The 12,720-nt window shown below is 47.3% G+C and overlaps 1 pseudogene; it reads right to left on the bottom strand.

Annotated features, from left to right (window-relative positions):
- Nucleotides 1–279: 279 nt before the first annotated feature.
- LOC111950846 (SLIT-ROBO Rho GTPase-activating protein 1-like) overlaps nucleotides 280–12,720 on the bottom strand; it is a 13,443-nt pseudogene continuing 1,002 nt past the window's right edge.

The raw sequence follows: 12,720 nt of genomic DNA, 5'->3' as shown, positions 1-12,720 counted from the left end.
TTTTAACAGAAGTGCTTAATTTGGTTTCACTGTATGTCATCTTATTTAGCTGTTTAATTCCCGAAATAAAGTTTTGAGACGACGGTAGAAAAAAAAAGCATCATTGACGTGTGTGTGTGTAAGAGGTGCTTTCGCATGTTTCGGAAGCTACTTAAGACGGACATTAGTGAGTGTTCAGACAGCCAACTGTAGCACGTCCCATCCCCTTTTCGCGACCCCACTCACACTCCGCAGGTGATAAACGAGGCAGTAATGAACGCTCGACTAACCAAAACGCACTTGTTCATTTCTTCCCTTTTATTTATAATATAAATACAACATCAACACTATCCACTTGGGTATAAGAGCTCGTCTTTAGGAAGCTCAGGAGTTTCAGATACAGCAACAGACTAAACCATTTCCTTTAATTGTCAGACACATTCAGGAGAAACCAACGTCCCTTAAAATGCACCTGTTCACATGTTATAATGCTACATGCCAAGTACACCATTTTTCCTATACATTAAAGTGCAACGTCACAATAGATTAACTCTAGGATTCATAATTCAGTCTTCTACTAAACACTGATTATTTCCTTCTAAGTGCTGCTGCTCTCCGTTCAGGACATGCGTGAGTGGATTAAACTCCCCACAAAGACTAGGGTAAAAAAAAAAAAAAAAAAAGGCACTTTCACATTGACACACACAAACCGATGCACACCCATAGCCCATTCTTAAAGACACACATCCCCAGTACTGCTCAAACACACACACAACAGTTCCCAACCCAGTAAAGAGGACACATTCAGTGTGCTGCTGTTCAAGTGTATTTTGGGCATTTACACTCAAAAGCCCCAGCCTGTTTGCTTACTGTGAACTTAAGGTTATTTCGTGACTTCAGAGTAACACAACCAGATACACCACATTCCCACACACACCAACTGCCAGCACACAGAAACACACATGCGCCCCTGTCCTGCACATGTTCTGTTACTAAAGGCAGACATGAATAATCCATCATTTTATCCACCATCACATTTACAAAGGAACAGAATCAGGACAGGCAGAGGAAACACACACAGACAAACAGGGTAATGGGAAAGAAATCACCCAGGCCGAGGGAAACGTACTCTACAAACTCCTAACCCACTCCACTACTGTACCTCCAAACTATTTCCCCTGGCCTGTGTGTGTGTGTATCGGTTGAACACGAGAAGGCTGTTTTCTAGTAGTGAGCGTTAACGCCGCTGCCGGCCTCTGTGACATTATTGCCCACTGAACATTCAATAGAGAGCCGAACAGTCGTTAAATACTGGAACATTCATTAAATAGCTGAACATTGGTTAAATAGAATGTGAGTTTTGTCACCATTGCCTCGAGAGGCTTCGGTTGAGGCATTAGTGAGCTTAGCTGCGGTACCAAGTGAAATAGAAAATAATTTAAAATAAGATCACACAGACATCCGCCCTTATGTTTCCTCTCTGTGTGAGCCGCCCTTTACCCATCAGGCACATCTTCACTCCGCATTGTCCCTTTCTTTCGCATCGCCAATGAAAAATCGCTCGTAGATGCAGCAGCCAATCGAAATACACTAAGAACACAGCAGCCTTTTGGTGATAGACCTTCATTAGCCGAGGAGCCTTTTGTCATTACATAGTCAACGTTCACATAACTGAAACTACATTTCACTGGAGGAGAACTACACTTCCCACACATCTGTGACTACATCTTCTTTTACAGGATAGGGCTTCTGCTTTCTTCAGCTTATACTTTTTTTTCTTGTACTTCTCCCATTCAGCAGTCCCATTTTACATAGCTACCCTTTGATAAATGCTTTGATACATGGAGAACGTGTATCCTACACACCAAGAAGAGAGTACACACCAACCTGACGACACACATAAATATCATGGCATATCATAGATCATATATTATTTTGTATTACTACATAAAACCCTTTTAGTTTCAGATCTGTCCTACCGCTTTCTACCCTTGTTCAGGTTTCTAAACAGTAAGCAGGTACCCTGTTCTCCCACTCCCACTCTATTTTGGCCCGGGTTGGCCTGGTTTGGCTCATCACATGGTGCAGGACTTGTCCAGGAGCGGGGGCAGAGGGGGGGTGTTGCTCTTGGGCGGCACCAGGGGTTTGGGCCTCAAGGCTGGGGGGCGAAGCGGAACTCCCATACGGAGTGGGAGCCCCCACTACGGGCTTGAAGGAGCCCAGGGTGTCGGGGAGGGGTTGGTGGATCGGATGGGTGCGGGAGGGGGGCCGGGGAGGGGAATGAGGGGCTCAGAGGGCTGAGGGGACTAGGGGTACCAGGAGTCCCTGGGGTGGAGGGGTGCTGTGGGGGCTGGGCGACTCGGAGGAGCAGGCTGTGATTGGGCTGTTTTAACCTGCTCCAGAGTGTCCAGGACCACGTCAGGAGCCGGTCTGCAGCCCCCACGCTCCAACTGCCTCAGCTGCCCCAGAGCCACACTCACACTCTCCTCTATGTCCTACAGAAAAGGGGAACGAGGAAAGAGGGAGTGGCAGAGAGAAAATATAAGATGAAGTATAGTTTGATGTGGCAGCAGCTGTTTGTTTTTTGTATAATTACTGTATGTACTTGTGTGTGTGAAAGTATTTGCGTGTGAGAGAGTGTACCTGTGCCAGTGTGTCTGGGTCCAGGGTTCTGGAGCTGAAGCCGTGCTGTCCGCTGCTGAGAGCCGGATGGGCGTGTCTTCAGGCCGACGCAGTGAATCGCGGCGGCTCACGGTAACCGTTACCGCGGCAGTGGAACGGCGACGACGCTCAGGGCTGTCGAGAGGCGGGGTTAAGCCAGTGCCCCGCCCCAGAAGGAGCTCCCGTGGGCTGAAGTGACCAGTGACGGGCGGCGAGTTCCTCTCCAACACACTCCCGTTACCATGGTCTTTAGAGCGACCGAGGGGCGACGGAAAAATGTCAGTCCGCTTCCTGCGGTGGCTGCTGTGGAGAGACGTACAATATATACCGTTAGCTAAGATTAGAGCTTGACTAAATCAATACACTCCACAAACCGCTAGCTTAGTTTGTTAGCTTTGTGCAATTTATAGGTATGTGGTGGTCTATTGTGTGTTAACTACTGACCTGTTGTAGGTCTGCAGGCGATCTAACTTACTGACCTGTTGTAGGTCTCAGGCGATCTAACTATGCAACCTGTTGTAGTCTCAGGCGATCTAACTTACTGACCTGTTGTAGGTCTCAGGCGATCTAACTACTGACCTGTTGTAGGTCTCAGGCGATCTAACTACTGACCTGTTGTAGGTCTCAGGCTGCCTGTCAGTAGGAGAGCTCAGCTCACTTCTGGCTCTCTTGTCATCATTGCTAGTGCTCCCACTGTCGCTGTCCACTGTCGATGCAGAGTCAGGCCTGAAACACCACACAGCACCTCTTACCAACCAATCAGTGTTAAACAGAACCTGTTACCCAACCAATCAGGGCACTCTAACTAATCAGACAAATGATCAGTTAGTCAATCAATACCAGTGGCCAGTAATTGTTCACTCCAATCAATTTAATAAATAACTTAGGTCATCAATCAATTTAATCAGTCAGTCAATCAATCCATCAATCCCAAAAAACACGTTTAAAGAATCAAAAAATGGGCAGTTCCTTTGATAAAAAGGAGTTGAGCACGTAAATTTTCATTCAACAGTTAATTTGATAACAATCCACAATGGGATGCCGATGTAGGCATATTTTACAGACATGTTCTCTTGGCATGGTTGTGTCACTTAGCGTGTATGCTATGTGCTAGCTATGCTGTAGCCGTGTACTTGCCTGTCCTTCAGTGTTATGTACTGGTGAGGCACCAGGCCATGGGTGCCGTTGATTCGCCCCTCCCACCAGTCATGTGATGCACGCTGGAACAGCTGCAGGGTCACTCCCTTCTTAAAGGAGAGCTCCCGCCCCGACCGGCCCGTATAGTCAAACCTGGCCACTGCCTCTACTGCTTCCCCCTCTGAGAGACAGAGAGAGAGAGGAAGAGAGAAAGAGAGACATGGAGAGAGAGGGGGCGGGATGCGGGAGGCAGAAGGACAGAGAGATAAGAGCCAAATCGTATGATCGAGGGGGACCTGTCAATCACTAATGTCCCTGGCTTGACCTTCCGAGCTCAGCCAATGAGGAACGAGGGGAACGCGAAAGGGAAATCAGAGCATAAGAGTCTTAGCTAGCCATCGCACCGCCTCCCCCTTACAATGGGATTCACACACTGCACACAGCGAGAGACGACAGAGGGAGAGGGGAGTCTCTATGCTAGCTGTTGCCATGGAGACAGCTCTCTATCCATTGGTGGATAAGAGAGAGAAGCCCACTGGGTGATTGTGCAGAGGTCAGAGGTCAGAGCGTACCCTCCTCACTGGTCTGAGTCTCTGTGCCGCCGTCAGGCTCCGCCTCCCCACCCGGCTCGCTGAACGGACTCTCGCTGGAGAGGATAAAGGGAGAGAGGGAGAGAAAGAGAGTTTGGGTGTGAAGGGAGGGAAAGGATGAAAAAGGGAGTGTAAGCACCATAACTGCAGCAGTCAGCAATATTAGACAGACTTGCTAGAACCGGGCCCTCTTGATACTTCACAAAATGGATGAACAGAAGGATAAAAGCACAGATGGTTGGTTGCAAGGCTGGAGTATACAGTATAGTCAATCTGTCTCACCAGTACTGGTCTCCAGTCATGCACTTCTCGTAGACAGGCCCAGGCAGCTCCGGGGGGTTGGGGAAGATGTTGTCGTGGTGCAGGATGACCGTCTTGATGACCTCATTAACATGCGCCTGGCAGGCCACCTGGTCCAGGGCGTCGGGCGTGGGCAGCAGGGTGGGGCCGAAGACGATGGCCAGGTTCCCAGCATCCATCATGTTCTCGTCGCTGTACTGGGATAAGCTGGGCAGGGGGCACAGGGCAAAATGTTACTACATAAACACCACATCACATGACCAGGCAGGAAGTAAAACGGAATGTTCATCATACTCATACCGAATACTGCAAATCTAACACTCTGCAATCTAACATTCAGACTCTGCTGTGGTAGATCACACCTGCACCTCACACTTCTCCCTCTCTCCTCCCGTTCACACTTCCTCCTCCATCTCTATTTGGAGCTGCAGAGATGAGACATCGTGTTCAGCCAAATACAGACAGACAGACCGTGTTGTATGTGGTTCTGTGTGATCTAGACTACCGCAGACCTACATGTTCTCGACTAACCCAGTACTGGTTCTGTGTGTTCAACACTAGTCCAGACCTGGTTCTGTGTGTTCTCGACTAACCCAGTACTGGTTCTGGGTGGTTCAGTGTGCTCTAGACTAACCTAGTACTGGTTCAGTGTGGTTCAGTGTGCTCTAGACTAACCCAGTACTGGTTCTGTGTGGTTCTCTGGGTTCTATACTAATCCAGACCTGGTTCTTGTGTGTTTATATATGTTATAGACTAGTCCAGACCTGGTTCTGTGTGTTTCTATATGTTGTAGACTAGCCAGACCTGGTTCTGTGTGTTTCTATATGTTATAGACTAACCCAGTACTGGTTCTGTGTGGTTCAGTGTGCTCTAGACTAACCCAGTACTGGTTCTGTGTGTTCAGTGTGCTCTAGACTAACCAGATACTGGTTCTGTGTGGTTCTTCTGGTTCTATACTAGTCCAGACCTGGTTCTGTGTGTTTCTATATGTTATGACTAGTCCAGACTGGTTCTGTGTGGTTCTATATGTTATGACTAGTCCAGACCTGGTTCTGGTGTGTTTCTATATGTTATAGACTAGCCCAGACCTGGTTCTGTGTGTTTCTATATGTTTATAGACTAGTCCAGAACCTGGTTCTGTGTGTTTCTATATGTTATAGACTAGCCCAGACCTGGTTTCTGTGTGTTTCTATATGTTATAGACTAGTCCAGACCTGGTTCTGTGTGTTTCTATATGTTATAGACTAGTCCAGACTGGTTCTGTTGGTTTCTATATGTTATAGACTAGTCCAGACCTGGTCTGTGTGTTTTCTATGTTATAGACTAGTCCAGACCTGGTTCTGTGTGTTTCTATATGTTATAGACTAGTCCAGACCTGGTTCTGTGTGTTTCTATATGTTATAGATAGCCCAGACCTGGTCTGTGTGTTTTCTATATGTTATAGACTATCCCAGACCTGGTTCTGTGTGTTTCTATATGTTATAGACTGTCCAGACCTGGTTCTGTGTTTCTATATGTTATAGACTAGCCCAGACCTGGTTCTGTGTTTTCTATATGTTATAGACTAGCCAGACCTGGTTCTGTGTGTTTCTATATGTTATAGACTAGTCCAAGACCTGGTTCTGTGTGTTTCTATATTGTTATACTAGTCCAGACCTGGTTCTGTGTGTTTCTATATGTTATAGACTAGTCCAGACCTGGTCTTGTGTTTCTTATATGTTATTAGACTAGCCAGACCTGGGTTCTGTGTGTTCTATCTATGTTATAGACTAGTCCAGACCGTGTTCGCTGTGTGTTTCTATGTTATAGACTGTCCAGACCTGGTTCTGGTGTGTTTCTTATATGTTATAGACTAACCCAGACCTGGTTCTGTGTGTTTCTATATGTTATAGGACTAGCCCAGACCTGTTCTGTGTGTTTCTATATGTTATAGACTAGTCCAGACCTGGCTTCTGTGTGTTTCTATATGTTATAGACTAGCCAGACCTGGTTCTGTGTGTTTCTATATGTTAGAGACTAAGCCCAGACCTGGTTCTGTGTGTTTCTATTGTTATAGCTAGTCAGACCTGGTTCTGTGTGTTTCTATATGTTATGACTAGTCCAGACCTGGTTCTGTGTGTTTCTATATGTTATAGACTAGCCCAGACCTGGTTCTGTGTGTGTCTATATGTTTAGACTAGCCAGAACCTAGTTATGTGTGTTTCTATATGTTATAGACTGTCCAGACTGTTCTGTGTGAGTGCTCTGGGTTCTTTACAAGCCCAGACCTGGTTCTGTGTGTTTCTATATATTCTAGACTAACCCAGACCTGGTTCTGTGTGGTTATATGTGTTCTAGTCGAACACTGTGCTGCTTCTGTGTGGATCTGTGGGTTCTAGACTAGCCCAGACGTGGTTCAGTGTTAGCGTACAGACACTCACTGGTTGAGGAAGGCGAACAGGTATCTCATCACGACCAGAGTCGCCCGTGGAACACCCAGTAGAATCTTACGAATACACTGAGCTCTGTCATACAGGCTCTCTATACCTGTGGGAACGAACACACACACACACACCACACACACAGTCAGTAATATTCCCAGGAACTCATGAGGTGTAATCCTGAAACATCCTGAAATATAAGCAGCCCAGAGAGAGAGGCAGCTAGCTCTCTGTGTGTGTGTTTCAGAAAGACAGAAAGAGACATGGCATTGGAGACGTGTGTGGGAGGGAGATAGAGAGAGAGAGATAGAGAGAGATAGAGAGAGATGCAGAGAGAGAGATGTATAGCGGGACCCATTTTGACAGTGCCAAAATTGAATGTATTACTCATAAGACATTTTATTGCTGCATTTCAAAACTGCTCTTTTTGTCAATGAACAGGCGCTGATCATTTATGGAGACCTAAAACTAACAGTGCATTTATGTGAAGCATGCAAAGCAATTGGAATCTGTTGCATTTTAAATACGTTTTGAATTAAGGGCCGTATCGACTGGTGAAAAGGTCATTTTTACAACACATTGAGTGTTAGAGCTGTCCAAATGTCACCTGCATTCATGGTAAATCACAAAACCTTCACAGCTGATACTTTTTACAAACACACACTAATTGCATACACACACAAAAACACCACTCCCCCCCTTTAAAACAGTGACCCCTGTCCTCCTGTCCAACCACCTCCCACACCATAGAGGAAGAAATTGCTACTCACGGACACAGGAAATGAGGTCGTTGAACCTTTCCTTGGGAAAGAGGGGGTTCTCCAGCCCCCGGAAGTAGAGCTTCAGCACACCGGCCACCGAGTTGATGTCATGGTTATTCTCCTCGTCAATCAGGGGGTCGTTACCTTGGCAACAGAGAGACGGACGTGGTTAGTTTCCTTTCCCCTGACCTGGAAGCACAAGTATGATGACCTCACGGTGACCTCTCACCTCTCTCAAATGAGTTCTTGATGTCATTGACCTCCACCTGCGACCCCGACACACGGAATATGCCCTGGTGCTGAAGACCTGAAGGAGACGRGAGGCGGTTATGAGAGTCTAATCATGTGTCAGTACACATCAGAGGAACTTGAAAAGGACTTGGCTCCTAACCCCCAGCCCCCAAATAGGCTAAGGGGAGGATCCACCATGTTGTTTTCAACAGAAGGACTCACCATGGAGGTTGATGTAACGGATGGAGCTCTCCACCANCAGCCCCCAAATAGGCTAAGGGGAGGATCCACCATGTTGTTTTCAACAGAAGGACTCACCATGGAGGTTGATGTAACGGATGGAGCTCTCCACCAGCAGAGGAATGGCTTTAGTCGAGTCCTAAAAAACACATCCAGGCAATTAAGCAGCCACCAGAGGCCAACCACACACAGACACACACAAGCAGCGGGAGGAACAGTGGAAACACTACCTGGTGATTGCTATGGGAGTTCTTTCGTCCACGGCTAGGGGAGAAACAGAGACAACAGTGAGTCAGTTTTAATTTGCAGAGCTCAAAGACGAGAGGTGAGACAATTTAAAATGTAGAAACGGATAAAACAGTGCTTCAGTCAATAACATGTTTAAGAGCTATACCTGGTGGTCAGCGTGTCTGCTATATACCCTGGAGAGACATGAAAGACACAGGCAGACAGAGAGAGGGCAGGTTTTTTTTTAATTGTCAGACAGGGAGGGCATTAGCACATAAGGTATATTTCTCAGCCATAAAAGAGGCAGTGAGAGAGATGGCAGTTACAAAAAGATAGCCTTGTTTGACCATCCTGATATCGCAAGCTCACATTCTGTTTCACTACACGGATTCAAGTGAAACAAAACGAGAGCCCAGCGTGGATCAGGCTAACAAAGAGAAAGAGAGAGACAGAGAAAGAAAGATAGAGCGCGAGGTCTCTTACCCTCGGCCATGGCTTTCTTCAGCAGGTCGTGCTTGGCCTGTAGTTTGGAGATCAGATTACTGCCCTCCAGATACTCACGGAACTTCTGTGGACCACAGACAGAAGAACATGCGGCGTTTATTAACTGTACATCTACCAAACTGTCTACATCAGCTAGCCTGTGTGTGTGTGTGTCTGTCTCTGAGTGCGTGTCTCACCATGAAGTAGAAGAGCTCAGTCTCCTGTTGGTTGGCACGGCGCTTGGCGAGGCTGGGTTTGTTTAGGTAGCCGTCCGACACGCTGGACTTAACCGACTCTGAAGAGGGGCTGTGGGTGAAACTCTGGGAAACGTCATAGTCATCCAGCACTGTCATGTCCTGAAGGGTGGTGAGAGTGGCCCCCGATGTCTTCTTCACCTGCGGGTAGGGGAAATAGAGTTAGACCAAAGTAATCCCTCACAGATTGTCTGTTCATGTATTTGTGGATATGAGGTTTGAGCGAGTGTTAACGCACATCTTAAATCTGTATGGTGCAGGTGGTGTTTATTTGTGTATGGTAATTACGGTGTGTGTGTGTGTGCATGTGCGGAGACCTGCAGATGCAGCTCATTACTCCAGTCTCCGTCAACACTTCTGTGCCGTTCAGGGTGAGACAACAGCTGCCCTCCCATTCCACAACAATCCATATACAATCTGCGCAACATTAATCCACACAATACATAACCCAAAAAAGCTATAGCTTCAGGGCACGAAAACGGTTTATTTGTAGGTCTACATCTGTTACAAAATCAACCCAACCTTCCTCTCCTTCTTCCCACAGCATGTAGTCTGAGAATCAACCAAACTACAGCAAAGCACACTGGGAGACTGAAGTACATATGACTGTGTGTGTGTCTCACCTCCTCGTTCTCTATCTTCAGGGTGGAGAGGCGTGACTGGAGCTGCTGCAGCCTAGATGTGAGCTCTGCCTGCACCTGTGGCTGGGCGGCTATCTGGGACACCTGACAGGAAACAGGAACAACACACAGCATGACNAGCTGCTGCAGCCTAGATGTGAGCTCTGCCTGCACCTGTGGCTGGGCGGCTATCTGGGACACCTGACAGGAAACAGGAACAACACACAGCATGACTGGGCGCTTACCTGGGGGTGTGTGTGTGTCACTGGGTGTGCGTATGTCTGTGTGAGTGTATGTATATGTGTGCATGCGTGCTTGTGTGTTTTTGCACTTTTGCGCACTCACCGGGTCCCCCATGTGGGGCTGGAAGCTGAAGCGTGGCGGGGGGCAGAARGCGGTAGGGTAGAGGCCCAGCAGGCGCTGTCTGTCTCGGGCAGGATCCAGGCCCTCTACGGCCCCCTCCAGTACTTCCAACCCTGTCCGCCTGGAGGCCTCCAGACTCAGCTCTGCAGACAGGTAGGTCTTCAACGCACGACTCAGACTGGAATGGTACCCCAGGTCACAACACTGAGGGAGGGAGGGAGGGAGGGAGGAGATAGTAATGTGTTAGAGAAAGAAAGACACACCTAACACTTTTTGTCAACACTGCTTAGGTAATAGTGAAATCTACTGAAATCGGCTTGTTTGTGTGTGTGTGTGTGTACTCACATCTATGATATCGGGCAGGTCGTGGATGTAGTATTTGAACACGGAGGAGTTGGTGGCCTCCATCGTCAGAAGGTACTCGTTCCTGGCCTTCAGAGACTTCAGCTTGTTCTCAGAGTACTTAGCCTTCCTCTGGAGAGAGAGTGACAGAGAGAGAGCAGAGAGAGGGAGGAGAGAGCGAGAGAGAAGGGTGAGGAGAAAATAAAAGTTAGAGACTTTAAAAAAAAATATATCTAAATGAATGCAGGAAAGGAGAGGTTGTCCCTCATGTGTATCTGTACCTTCTCCCTCATCTTCTCCATCTTGCGTGCGGCGTTGCGTCTCTGGTGGCGTTCCTCTATACGCATGCCGAATAGCGGCTCCACCCCCCCGCCAGGCCCCACTTTGCCAACCCCCACCTGACGTTCGGCATCCCTCAGCTTGGTCTCCGCGTTCAGCGTCTCCCCATGGTACATGTGGTATGTCTTCATCACCTAGCAACCACAGCCCACAATGCATCCATCTGTCAACAACTCTGCCCAGGGCAAATAGTTTGGGTCGTGTTCAGAAGGCACTAGTGGACGGAAAGGTTTTGACATGGAAGGGCAGAAAGAATGCTCCTCATTGAACGAGTTCAGGTAGTACCTCCTTCGTTTGAAAGTGTTTTCTCCTGTTTCGTGCCTACTGAACATGACCTTACTGCTCATACCACAGTCACCTATAGAAATGCACCTGACAAATGTTGCCCACCATTGGCAGAGTTGCACCCAACCTAAACCTCCCTTCACCCTGTGAGGGTAGGAACAGACCTGTCCCCTCTAAGTTCTTGCTAGCTCTTGTGTTTATTTATTTACACCAGAAGCTTTTTAGGCTGCCAAGCCTTCACTTAACTTAAACTTAATGCTCAGCAACTTTCCTTTGCAGTATATGGCTGAAATTACAAGTATTGGTAGAGCACAGAAAAAGTGACTCATTCCTCAAAGTTCATGTTGCAATGTTTAAAATGAAAGTGTGGCAGTTTTTGATGATGTATTGTTTAAGAACAGGAAAAGTGACAGTAAGAAAAAAGCCTTCAACTCCCTAAAGTGACATGTTTAATGGAGACTGTGTGTGTGGCAGTTATAGATGTCACTTACGGTGTAGAGTTCATTAAGGAGCTTCATCAAGTCCTCCTGCAGCTGAAAGGTGATCTCTTTACTCTGAGAGAGGAGGGAGGGGAGGGGAGGAGGGGAGCAGAGTGGGTAGACGAGAGAGGAGGTATGGCGGAAGAGATAGAGAAGGAGAGAGATATTTCATCAACACAGTGGAGAAGGGAGGTCATCACTGCAAATGAGAAACGTTTCATAATCCGATAAAGAGGGCATATGAATAAATAAATCCATCCATAAACAGATGAATCCATAAATAAAACATATAGTGGCAGGAGCCGGGCTGTAGCTCCTAGCTCCTGTGTGTGTGTCTGAGTCCTCATGTATTAAACAGCTCCTTCTAGTTTGGGAGTTTGAGTTATAGCATTCTGTACAGCATTAATATTGCATTAAGCCAAATGACTCTAAAATCCCAGAATGGATGAATCCCATTCCACTAGCCTTCTCACTGTGAGGCGGACCAGCTGAGCCGGTCACCATGGACACCAGGCTGTCAGAAACTCAGCGTTGTCATGGTCACCAGCCGGTGTCATCCTGGGCACACTCACAGTGACTGACAAGTGTCATCTGTGTGCTAGAGCTTCATACAGGGGCGCAACTTTCACTGGGGATGGGGACATGTCCCCCCCCACATTCTGAAATTGCATTTTTGTCCCCCCTCCAGTTTTATCATTGGAATGATATACAAAACGAGGCAACGATGTGCTTTAGGACCATGCGGATGCCTCCGAGCGGTCGGTTAGGCTGTTTGGAGTGTTTATCCAACTGTAAAAAATATATACAAAACATTCTAAAACCAAAGCTTCAATAAGCAGTTCTAACACAGTTACGAAGCTTCTATGTCTAGGCGTACTGTATGTATCTACTAGCTATCAGGTCTCTCAGCACTTTAGCTCTCATTAATAAAACAGGAGCCACAGAGAGATTAATAATGAACATGATGAGTTGAACTCGGAAGGGGTTTGTGTGGGTGTGTGTGTTTAA

This window comes from Salvelinus sp. IW2-2015, linkage group LG3 (assembly GCF_002910315.2).
Source record: "Salvelinus sp. IW2-2015 linkage group LG3, ASM291031v2, whole genome shotgun sequence".
Lineage (NCBI taxonomy): Eukaryota > Metazoa > Chordata > Actinopteri > Salmoniformes > Salmonidae > Salvelinus > Salvelinus sp. IW2-2015.
Note: the sequence above shows the minus strand (reverse complement) of the source record. Positions and strands in the feature narration are given on the sequence as shown.